This window comes from Oryza sativa, chromosome 5 (assembly GCF_034140825.1).
Source record: "Oryza sativa Japonica Group chromosome 5, ASM3414082v1".
Taxonomy (NCBI): Eukaryota; Viridiplantae; Streptophyta; class Magnoliopsida; order Poales; family Poaceae; genus Oryza; species Oryza sativa.
Window position 1 is genome coordinate 4505301 of NC_089039.1, and position 13186 is coordinate 4518486.

At 42.0% G+C, this 13186-nt stretch overlaps 1 long non-coding RNA gene across 1 annotated transcript; it reads left to right on the top strand.

Annotated features, from left to right (window-relative positions):
- The first annotated feature begins 1211 nt into the window (after positions 1-1211).
- Positions 1212-5878, top strand: LOC136356487 (uncharacterized). The gene is made up of 2 exons (XR_010741340.1): positions 1212-1661; positions 5482-5878. It is a non-coding gene; the product is annotated as an uncharacterized lncRNA (long non-coding RNA).
- The last annotated feature ends 7308 nt before the right edge of the window (positions 5879-13186 follow it).

Below are 13186 nucleotides of genomic sequence, written 5' to 3' on the forward strand. Positions count from 1 at the left end.
ACCTCCTAAAACTAACTCACATCAAACCTCTCCTTTTATTTAATTTCTTTTGTGATTTTCACTTAAAATTATCTTGGGATATTTCTTGATTTGATTTTAATTTAAAACCTTCTTTCGACAAAAATTTCCTTTATTAGTTTGAAAACCCTTTTTATTTTTATGAATTATGGTCCAAAAAACCCTCCAATATCCTCTTTGAACCCAAACCACCATAATTATTCCTTGACTAAACCCTTGATTTAGACTTGTCTCTAATTCCCCATCCTAAATCTCCTTGACACAAGAATAATATTCTTAGAATAATTCCTCTTGTGCTAAGAAATAAATCTTATCCTTCTCATCCAAAAATCCAAATTTCCTATTAGCCTCAAACAATTCTTTGCAACCCATACCATATATTTTGAGGCAAAAACCCTATTTATCTTCCTCCATCCATCTCCTCCCACATTTTCAATTATATCCTTAATTTTAGGAATCATACTACTTATGCTACTCCCTCTGTTTCATAATGTAAGACTTTCTAGTATTGCTCATATTTATATAGATGTTAATAAATTTAGATACATATATATGTCTAAATTCATTAACATCTATATGTGTAGACAATGCTAGAAAGACTTACATTATGAAATGGAGAAAGTATTATATATCTGTCTCCCCCATTTGAGTGCATCTATATTAATTCCACCATATTCCACTTCCAAAAATATTGCACTCAAACTAGAAAATATCTCTTTTGGATATAATTTCCTTTCAAACTCTCCTGTTCAAATTTCTTCCAAATATAAATCTTATCCAATTTCCATCATACAAGTATCCTACAAAATTTAGAAACCAATTCTACTCAACTTGGGCCGAAATCCCTTTTCTCCTCCGGCCCAAGTCGGCCTAGCCCCCACCAGAGCAACCGTCGCCCTTCCTCTTCTCCTGTGGGCGCGCGTGGCGCACGCGCACGCGCAATCGCCGCCGTCACCGTGGCTTTGTGCCGCCGTCGACGCCAGGCAACCGTCGCCGACGTCATCCGCCACCTCACGCCGCCGACGTCAACCCCTGGAGCAAACCGACTTCGTCGACCAATCGCTAGACAGTGTCGGTGCCGTGCTCCTTTTCCCCACGCCGCCGTTGCAATGTCCTCCTTCCCCTCCTCCTCTGCGAACGGACCTCTCGCTGCCTATAAATAGCCGGTGAGTCCGCCCCTTTTTCCCCACCATCCGAGCTCTTCGAGCTCTGTCTTTCTCTCTCTCTTCCTCAAGACCGGCTGCCACCACCGTCAGCCGATCTCTCTCGCCGGAGCGCCACTAACCAAATCCTCTCACCACCAACCTTGCCTCACTCCGGCCAACCATTTTTCTCTTTTCCCCTTCTCTTTCGTTCCGTATCAAGCCCCACCGGAGCTCTCTCTCTCCTTCCGGTTCACGCAATTGTGCTCGCCGTTCCGGCTATTCTCCTAGCTCCCTTGTCCGGTCACCGCACTCCCTAGGTACGCCGCACCCGGGAACACAACCCGCCGCCGCCGTCACCATCTTCCGTCCACCGGAGCGCTACCGCCTCACCCGCCTTCTCCTCTCCCTTCTCTCGACTCTCTATCAGACAGGAAGAAGACGAGAAGAAGGAGAGAGAAAGAGAAAAGGAAAAGAAAAAGGAAAGAATACATCTGACAGGTGGGCCCCTGTACAGTACTATATTATATTTTCTAGATTTAATTCAAATCCTATTCTTTAGAAGCCCATATCTCCTAAACCGTAGATCCGATCCCAATGAAACTTGGACCTAAATTCATCTAAATTCAAAAGCTACATTTTGATGCCAATTTGCTATTTTATAATTTTATTTAAATTTATTCAAATACCGTTTGAATTTATATTTGCCTTTTCAAATATTTCCTTTTATCCCAAAATACCCTTTAGCCACTATGGGGACGTTCGCAGTCTACTAGCCCCGACGTCGAACCGTTGGTTTTAAAGTCTGGGAAAACCCAAACCCATGGTTGAAGTGTTGCTCCTAGCACCCTATGCCTCGATGCGTACAATGGTCGAAGCTTCACTATTCCCTCAACCTCCACTGCACGCCACACGGTTCCATCTCAAGCTCTGTGTGATCCCAGCCACTCCGCTGCCACTCACGGTTGTCAGAATAACACTTCTGCCCCGCTAAACCTATACAAACCTCATATTCCTATAGTTGATAAATTGTCCACCGACACCGGCTAGAGAAGATACCAAATCTAGTTGTCATGTTTCCCAACTCTAACGACGACTAGTAAACACCTAAAACCCTAGCCGATATTTATCTTATCTCGACATCGGCCTAAACAACTAAACCCTAGCCACTATTCTACCAAAGCTCAACCTTGACCCATATTAGCCACATGCCTATTTAACCATATCAACTATCCAGTATATTTCCTATCATCCAAACCACGAAAGCCTTCACATAAAATATAAGCAACATTAGTTGCTTAATTCCCTTTTTACCTTAGCCTCCAACCTTCTAGAACCTCCACATAAAATATTAGCCCAATAATCCATATACCCAATAAAAAGGAGATATTTATACCTCAGACCCATCCTTTCTCTCTTCATCGCTTTCTTGCCATTTCATGATTTTTATTCAGTTTGGTTCTTCCTCTTTCTTAGTAAAGTCTATTATCTTTTGGATTGCAACCTGTGGTATTTCGAGGATAGGATAATCAGGTTTCCTATCTTCGATTTATTTTGGTTTGAGCAAGGCGAGTTATTATTCCTCCCCTTTGAGCATAATGATCCTATATTCTTATATCTATATTCTATGCATTAGTCATACATGATTTTGAATGCATAACCTGAACATAGCAAATCAGATATGCTAGCTTTGCTTAGCCCTGCCTAGTTAGACTGCATAAAATTTGATGAACTTAGATTAGAACAGTACGCTAGATATGATTGATTTTCGGGTGGCTAGTATTGTTCCAACCGACATAACAGCAGTGCCAAGTACATGTGAAGAACGAACGAGTACGACCGCAATTCTAGAAGGGGACAGACCTTGCAAAGTAAGTTATCTAGCAAAGGTGGTACCTATGTACAGTGGTTCTTATTTAAGTCCTTGCGCAGGAGGCAAACTTATGCCGAGAAGGGCAAATATGATATTTACCGAGGCGCAGGTAAATGATTTATTGAGCTCAAGTATATATATATATATATATATATATATATATATATATATATATATATATATATAAAATCTATTATACACCCCCTCCCACCCCGGTCAAAAGGCGGTCAAAGCGTCCTCCCGCCGGTCAAACCCGCCCATTGACTCCCTCCCCTGCCCACCACTTTGTTGTTCACGTCTCACAGGAATTCGGCAGTAACATAACGGTCATCGTGCAGTAACAGGACAACTTTCTCACAGTAACAACATCAAAAAATAGTCATAATGGAACTAGTTTTGTTAAGCACTTTTTTACAAACATTATAGTGTAAACGGATTAGGAAAATACTATATAACGTGAGAGATATTGCTCTCTAAAGATTGAGATTTACTTTTTTTTTGTTCTCGTCTCGCTAGAATGGCGTAGTAACACAATGATCAATGTGCAGTAACACGACTACTTTCCACAGTAACAACATTATTAAAGCATTTTTGTCTCGGTCATCGTGTAGTAACAGGACTATTGTCTCATTGTAATGTCGTTTTAAAGCATTGTGGTGAAAATGATTCTAAAAAATAATATCCGATGTGAGAGATATTATTGTTTAAAGATTAGAATTCTAAAAGTTTACTTTGTACTAAGCTTGCTATTATGTATTTTTGTATGGACAAAGAGAAGTACTTTTAGCACTTATATTAACTTTTGACCATGCACATGTACTTTTTTAGCACTTGTATTTTGCACAAGATTGAGATTTAAAAATTTAGCTGTGCACAAGCAGTGGTACTGTAGTAGTACCGTTACTACCATATTTCTCTGTTACTGCAATTTTTATCATGATGTTACTGTAAAAAGTGCAGTAACGACCTATAAATTTTGCAGTAACGTATCGTATTACTGCACTTCTACGATAATGTTAGTACCGAATAATAGTAACAAGGTATGGTTCCTACAGTAATATAACCAGTTTGTGTTCACAAAATTTGAATAGATATATAGATAAAGCAAATAATGATCCTATATCATATTGTATCATAGGGTCAATTGGTTAGGAGAGTTTGTTATGAACTATGAGATCATGTGTTCTAGTCTTGGATACACCAATTTATTTTTAATTTTTTTAAAAAGAGACAAGAATAGGAGGAAAAATAAAAAAAGAGAGAAGAATTGGAGGAAAAATAAGAGAAGGGAGGGAGAAATTGACAGAAGAGAAGAAAAAGAAAAGAAGGTAGGGAGAGATCGGGAGGATGGGGCGCCCCGCGCCGGGAGGGGGGAGGTGTAGAATCGAGCTACACCTCCCCTTTAGAATAACTATTCTACACCCCCCCAACCGAACCACACCTCCCTTTCCCCATCCCGCGCGCGGCCCCTCCTCCTCTCGCCATCCCGTCGCGCCCCCCTCCTTCTCGCGCCTTTCTCTCCCCCCTCCTCCCGATCCCTCTTTCCTCCCCTCTTTTCGTTTTTCTCTCCCTCCTCTCCTCTGCCCTTTTTTGTAGCCCCCTCCTTGTTGCGCCTCTCTCCCCCTCCTCTCGATCCTTCTTTCCTCCCCCTCTTTTTTTGTTTCTCTCTCTCCTCTCCTGTCTTTTTTTTCTTTTCCTCCCGATCCTTCTCTCCTCCCTCTCTCCCCCTCCTCTCGATCCTTCTTTCCTCCCCCTCTTTTTTTTGTTTTTTTTCTTTTCCTCCCGATCCTTCTCTCCTCCCTCTCTCCTCCTCCTCTCGATCCTTCTTTCCTCCCCCTCTTTTTTTTTCTCTCCCTCCTCTCCTGCCTTTTTTTTCTTTTCCTCCCGATCCTTCTCTCCTTCCCTCTTTTTTCGTTTTTCTTTTTTTTTCTCTTCTCTCCCTTTGCTTCACCTTGGTAAGAAAATTAAAAATTAAAAAGACAAATCAAGACTTGAACCCATAATCTCATGTTTCATAGCAAACTCTTCTAGCCAATTTTCCTTATGATACTATGTGATTAGAGATCATTGTTTGCTTGCTTTGTATGTATGTCCAAATTTTATGAGAACAAATTAGTTAGTTATGTTACTGTAATAATCATACATTGTTATTATGATTCGGCAGTAACATTATCACGGAAGGGTAGTAAATATGATACGTTACTGCAAAATTTATAGGTAGTTACTGCACTTTTGGCAGTAACAACATAACGAAATTTGTAGTAACAGAGAACATGCATAGTAACAATGGCTCTATAGTAGAAATGGTTTTGTAGAGCTAAAATATTTTAAATCTCAATCTTTAGAGAGTAGTAACGTACACGTCATGTCTTATTTTTCTAACCCGTTTGCATCATGGCGTTTGTAAAAAAAAAAGTGCTTAACGAAACTAGAACCACCTGTTAACAGTGAAATTTGGTTAGCCCGAAGTCATCATCGGCTTAGAGTCAATATCGGCTTCAGAGTCCTGGAATCAGCCGATGGGAGTCGTCAAATCGCCAGCGACCGTGTTCTCAGTGGAATCGGATCAACTAAAGGGAATTTATCCAGAAGAGTTCGAGTTCAAGAAGGATGCGGCATGGCAAGTTATCTATTAATTAGGGATAGTTTATTAGTTTTCTTTTATCTTTAGGAAAGTGTGTTTAGTGTCCTATAAGGACTTTATCTTTTCCTTTTATCTTTAGTTTCTTTCTTGTCCGACAAGGACTTGTATCAACCCATGGGTATAAATATGTACACCCGGGGTCTATGTAATCTATGAATCTCTCGATCAATATTACTCTCGGCGCATCGCCACCCTCTTTCCCGAGGTTTTTACTTATCAACCAGCGGAACTTGGCACCTGACGCTGGGCTGCATCGGCTTTCGATCTCCGGCGAAGGGGTAAGTCCTACGTTCCGCCGGCCCTGGTGAATCTATCGGCTACATTAGTGTTGTTCAAGGCTGCATCACTTCGATCTCTTGGATCGCTCTGGTTTGGTTGATATATTTGCCTACCTGTTATCTCAATCCTATCTCCAGTTGCATTGTGTTTAGAGACGCATCGGTTTAGTTGGAACTGTCTCGGTTAGGTCTGATCTTCTGCCTTAGCCGATATATCTCTACAATCACAATGTTGTTCTAAATAGATTTGTTATATCCATCACATTAGACAGATCTATCGGCTCATCGAGTATTAGATTATCATATACAATCTCCTGCTGCATCGGTTAGGTTCGACCTACTAAATTGTTGTTGATAATATAAGTCTTGTTAAGCCGATAGGTTCATGCTAGTGTTTTATTGGGGTGCTAGCCGATAAGTTATCTGGACGTTGCATCGGCATATAAGGATCGCATATATATATATATATATATATATATATATATATATATATATATATATATATATATATATATATATATATAAGTTGGATTTAGCCGATGACAACAAAGGTTTTACTGTTTAATCTAATCTTATGGATTTTATGACATCGGACCACCAGCCGATGTATGCTTTACCTTCGGATCAGTGCTTATTCTATCATATCATCATCAGCCGATTGCTTTTATATCATTATCTATATTAGACATATAGCCGATTGCTTAAACCCTATCGCTATCGGCTGGTATCAGCATCGGCTGGAATCGCACCATTGGCTTGAATCTGTTGTTTACATGTCTTGTCAGTTGCAGGATCAAACTGATTAGCACGCCCGCACCTTACCAAGATTTGGACCTGCACAGGAGCTAAGCAGATCTCCCAGGCCAGTGTGTGTTTTTCGCATCAACGCCATCATAACTATTTTTTAACGTTGTTACTGCGGAAAGCAGTCGTGTTACTAAACATTGGCCATCGCGTTACTACGTTGTTCCAGTGAGACGAGAACTAAAAAGAGGTAAATCTCAATCTTTAGAGAGCAATATCTCTCATATCATATGTTGTTTGTCTAATCCGTTTGCACCATGACGTTCACAAAAACGCTTAACGAAACTAGATCCATCATGACTACTTTTTGATGTTGTTACTGCGAGAAAGTTATCCTGTTACTGCACGATGATCGTCCTGTTACTGCACGATGATCGTCCTGTTACTGCACGATTCCTGCAAGATAAGAATAGCAAAGTGGTGGGCGGGTTTGACTGGTGGGAGGACGCTTTGACCGAGGTGGGAAGGGGATTTTGGACCCTAAGGAGAGTGGGGGAGGTGGGTTTGACCCATGGGAGAGGGGGTGTAGAATAGATTTGCTATATATATATATATATATATATATATATATATATATATATATATATATATATATATATATATATATATATATATATATATATATATATATATATAACTACTATATGGCATCTTAAGGTGCTACGTACTAAATGGCACCTGATACAGCCCCCAGCCCCACCCACACGCACTCCCCACCAAGTCCATACGTGTGCAGTTAAAATTTAACTCACCGACAACCAATCTCGATCCCACCACTGTGCCCCCTCCCCCTACTCCCATAGTCCAAGTAAATTTTTTACTTGATGTTATCCAATGTGTGTCTTGTAATCCAACGGTGTTTACACATCGAGCTATTTTTTAACTCAACCATACAATGAAGTGTTAAATACGAAGCCAGTTATTTTTTAACCGTTAGCGAGACAACCAACGTGTGTGTTGTGATCCAACTGTATTTGCACATTGAGTTATTTTTTAACTCGACATACCGACTTTATCTGGTATATATATTACGGATTCCCATCGTAGAAACCATCCACTCACTCTTTCTTCTCCCTCTCCACATTTTACGGATCAGCGACGGCGTGTGCTACCTCGTTGAGAGAAGAGGAACGACGACGGCGGTTAGGGGATGAGGAGTGGCGGTGAGGCGGTTCCGGTGATGGCTTGGCGACGAGGAGGAGCGACGGCGGCGGCGGTTCGGGGACGAGGAGGAGGAGCGGCGGATCCGATGGCACCGAGGTGTGTGGACGGGCGCTATGGTGGCGGGTGCGGCGTCAGGTGACTGCGGGCGGGAGGCGAGGCGGCGGCGGATCCGGCCGCTGCTCTGCGGCCCATGCGCGTGGACCCGGCGCGACAGCGGCATGCGGCGTCTGCCCGTCATCCAGCTTCGCCGCGAAGACCCCCTTGCAGGTGCCTCCCTATGGTGGTTAGCTTCCACCACAAGCAGAAACTGTGTCGGATGCTTGCTGGTGAGGTGAGCGCAGCGCTGGGAGCTAGCCAGGTCGCCCGTGTCTACGGCTGCCGACCGGGAGGTGGTCGTGCGGCGGCCGAATCGAGCTGCACCTCACACTCAGCCATTGATGGAGATTGGGGATGGAGGGGGAGGCGGACGGACGACGGCTTGTGCAACGACATGGAGGACGAAGGAGGGCTGGCGCCATCGCGGCGACCACAGGCTTCCAGGATGGGACAAGCTCCTGGCGGTCGTCGCCTCCGAGACGCTGCGGCAACAGGAGAGAGCCGCCGCCTGTAGCAAGCCTGAAGATATTTTGTTTTCATTTTTCTTTTTATTTTCTCCTTTTTCTTTTTGTATTTTGCTGCATGAGCGAAGCCACCGCCTTCTTCACCGTGCCAATTTTTTTATACGTGATTCACTGTATCATTGGATACACGTATCACATGTACCAAATTACAATCCAGTGGAGTCAAAAAATTACTATTGATTTTATATTGTCCAAGTAAAAAAAATACTATTGATTTTATTGTCCAATTAAATAGAATACACATACCATGTTAGAAAAAAATTAAATGATGTATATGGAAGTTATAAGCGATGATAAAAAAAAACTAAACGATGACCGTGGAGTGACTCGTGGCAATAAAAAAATATTGAACGATGATTCTGGGAGTTCTGCATTTTTTTTCTCCAGAAATCCGATCTGTTACAATAGGTAAAAAAAAATACTGCGAATTGATGCGAGATTTGAATTTGAACCAAACGTGTAAAAAAATTACCGAAGTAAATATTGAAAATAACTACTCTGGATTAATTTGTGATTTGAACCTTACCATACTTAAATAAATTACTAAAGGAAAAGTTATTGTGGATAGATTCGAGATTTGAACCCTTACCATAAGTAAAAAAATATTTATATCAAAGTTTTTTTTTTGAGAAACCTTATCTGTGAGAGTTTTGCACGGAGATGTAACGGCAGTTTTTTAACTTAAATTTTAAATTCAGGAGGAAAAGGCGGCGTGGGACAAGATGGAAAAAAGAAGAGAAAAACGGAAAAGGCAGAGATTTTCATTTTTTTTCCGCATGTTTGACCGTCCGTGATGTACTGCTAGATTTCAGCTGATGTATTGCAAGATATAGTTTCTTCCACCGCTCAAATTACAGTTAAAATATTACATTCCGGCAGTCCAAATTTAAAAACTACTGATCTAGTTGCTTCCACGTCTCGTTACAAGTCAAAATTTTACTACCTCAAACCCTTACCACCGATTAAATAATAACTCAAACCCTTACCACCGATTAAAGGATAATGTCTTACCACCTCTCAAAATCACAGTTAAATTATAACTTAAAAAGCCTCCTGATCTAGTTTCTTCCACCGCTCAAATTACAGTTAAAATATTACCTTCCGGCAGTCCAAATTTCAAAACTACTGATCTAGTTGCTTCCACATCACGTTACGAGTCAAAATTTTACTATTCATCAGTTATTTTTTAAGCATCTTTTCTATCCTTGAGGGAGTACCATGAGGTACCATGAAGTACGAGGTACCATGAGATATCAATCTAATCTAACCGTTGATTTAGAAGGGGTATGATCGGACTAAATAAAGTTAAGGTGCCGCAAATCACCGCCCACTCAACCAATAGCGATACCCTGTTCCTGTCTCCTACCTTCTACCTCATCTCTGGCCGCCGTCGCATCATGGCCGCCGCGGCCACGCGTCACACAAGCTTCAGCCTCCGTCGCATCGAGGCCGCCGCGGCTATGCGTCGCACACGCGTCTGCCGCTGTCATATCGAGGCCGCCGCAGCCGCCGTCGCATCGAGGCCGCCGAGCAGCCGTCGCATCGACCACGCCACGGCCGCCGTGGCTTCAACGCCGCCGCATAGACGTCGCCGTCTCCACCCGCCGCATCCGCCGTCGCAGGCGCATCAACATCGCCGCCTCCACCCCGTCCCATCCACCGTCGTAGCCACCCCGAAGACTCCGGCATCTTTTCCACCATCTGGTGTGGACTCTGTCGTAATAAGAACTAAATTTGAAATGTGCTTCATCTGGATTTGTTATTTGTTGATACATTTTATGGTTGAAGAAGTGATGAAGGTGGTAAATTATTTGGCAGGTTCACTGTGCCGTGTACAGTGGAAGGTGTTGGTAGCAGAACAAATATGCTGTATGATGTTGTTGTTTGTCTAAGTTTGAGCTGAATTTACGTTGTATGCCGTGTGCATAATTTGTTTCAACCATTGTTGTTTGTATCTTGTACAACTTTCATAAAGTAAGTACTTGAATCTTGTTGGTCTAAGTTTGATCTCTGTTCAAGAAGCAGCAGTGCCAGCAATTTTCAGTTTTCAGCATCAAAAAGCAGTACCAAGCAGCAAATTTAAATTTGTAGCAGTAATTCCAGCAAGAGGAGCAATAAGTTCAGGCAAACTGCAATTGTGACACAGTCAATTCAGCAGCATATATGTGTATTTCATCTCAGCAACACCAACTTAAGTTCCGCAGACAGCATCCACCAGTAACAAATAATCAGCAAGCATGCACCAGTAATAAATCTCGCAAGAAGCATCCATACAAAATGCACACAAACAGGGGCATCAATTATGCAAACCATACCACTAGAATTGACTGATAGACATATTACATCGGAACTTCAGTGAACAGAAACACACAAACATCAGCTTGCTCGAAAAGATTGGCTCCAACCAAAGCATTCCATCCAGTTGTGAGGGTTGCTCGCTTATCCTTGAATTTCATCAGTTTCATCGGCATCCAACCATCGCCGGCCTCCCGCCGATGCAGCGCCGCCGTCGCATCGAGGCCGTTGCCCTCCGACCCTGACGAATCGCCACCGCCACCGATGCAGCACAGCCGTCGCATCCAGACAGCCATACCCGCCGTCGCCGACGAATCGCCGCCGCCGCCAATGCAGCGCAGCCGTCGCATCCAGACTGCCGCGCCCGCCGCCGTTGACGATTCGCCGGGGCTACCCGATCTAGGCCACCATCGGGTCGCCAGTCCAACCTGCTCCCGCCGCCATCTATCGCTGCCATGCATTCTAGGGTTTCTTTCTCTCGCTGCTCTAGCCCGTCGAATACGCGGCTTCTGTTCTCTCGCCAAACAGAGAAGGAAACAGAGAAGGAAGGGATGCTGCGTGCGTGATGCGGAATAGACGCGAAAGTACATAACTACCCTCCCACCCACGGTACCGCTTCAAGGCAGAGGTGCGGTACCATGAGGTACAGATGATTTTTGACCGTCCGATGAGGCCTGATCAACGGTCACGATTTGGTACTGCACAGCCTCAAGGACAGTAAAAATGCTCTATTTTTTAACTTCATTTATCACGGGAGTCAATCCAATCCGCCACTACCTACACCACTTTATGAGTCAAAATTTTACTCCGTACACATCAATTTTAGCCTACAGGCGTGTCACGTGTCATCCGAGATCATCAACACGTCGTTTCGAGTCAAATTTTAACTATGTAACATCCCTCCGTGCCCACCCATGCTTCATCTACCACATGGATTGAGTTAATTAATCGTGCACACCTCTCAAATTAGTTAAAATATTGAGCAATTTTACGGTCCTTGAGGAGGTACCATGAGGTACCAAAAATTTAGTGTAAAATTTGGTACCTCATGGTACCAAAGTATCAAGAGATACTAAATTTACAATAGAAAAAGTGGTACCTCATGGTACGTCCTCAAGGACCATAGAATTGCTCTAAAATATTACTTACGGTTCCACTTGAGATGGTGGGAATGGCCCCGCGGCCATTACTCCACAGCCATGTCTGTTGCGCCATTTAGTTTCGTGGCGCACAGCGCTTTATATATATATATATATATATATATATATATATATATATATATATATATATATATATATATATATATATATATATATATATATTTATTTATTTATATTTATATATAATTGTGAAAACCTGGTTGAGATGCCGGGGGTCTCTCAACCAGTTCTGTCTAAAAACCCCGGGAACGCCAGAACTCCTCTCGCTACTGATAACGTTACGTTCAGAGCGCATGGGGATTATAGTTTATGGAACAGGTGCCACTGATGTTAGTAACCGAAAAGTTTTGCCATGACTAAGCTAATGAATATTGGCATGTCATGGATTGCGGGTAAAGCGTACATCTACTGCAGTATGAATATTCTTGAAACTATTCGAATAGCTATGCTCACGAATATTGAGCATCGGGACTCGCAATGGCATCTTGGTTAGAAATATAATTCAAGATTTTATTAGATACTGTTGCATTAAAATCATTACAGGCTTTGTACTTCTACATTTTCTGCTTTCTGCAAGTATTCATAGCCCTACTCAAATACTACTATTTCATGCATTCATATTTGATATAATAGCTTGCTGAGTATGTTGTACTCACCCTTGCTTCAACCCCTCTTTTTCAGAGTCTATTTGGAGTTTTTGTCGAAGCTGGGAGTTCAATCACATAAGTTAGTTTTATTCTAACTTAATTCTCAAGTAGAGATTAGATAGATGGTTTAAGTTTATAGCCAAACATTAGAGTTAAATCATTCTATAGCTTCTGCTGTAGTAGTTAGCCACAACCTTATAAATACCCTATTATTTTATGTAATAACATCTCTTTTGGAGCCTTGACCAAATATACGCGATGAAGATCCAGATCGTTGAACCTGTATCAATCTAACGATACAGGGCTTGATACAGTTAAATAAGTCGGTTTTCAAATCATTAGTTTCGGGACCCGACAGCTGAATATTTTCTTCTGCTAATGATCAATATACGAAGTGAAAAATTAGCAGAGGGAGGGAAGTGGAGAAAAATAACTTGACTTTTATATGAAAAATAGTGTGTGTGAAAAAAATTAGAGTAATTTAAAATTCATATTTTCTTGGGGCTTATAATCTAGAATTACCTGAATTGATCAAGACTAA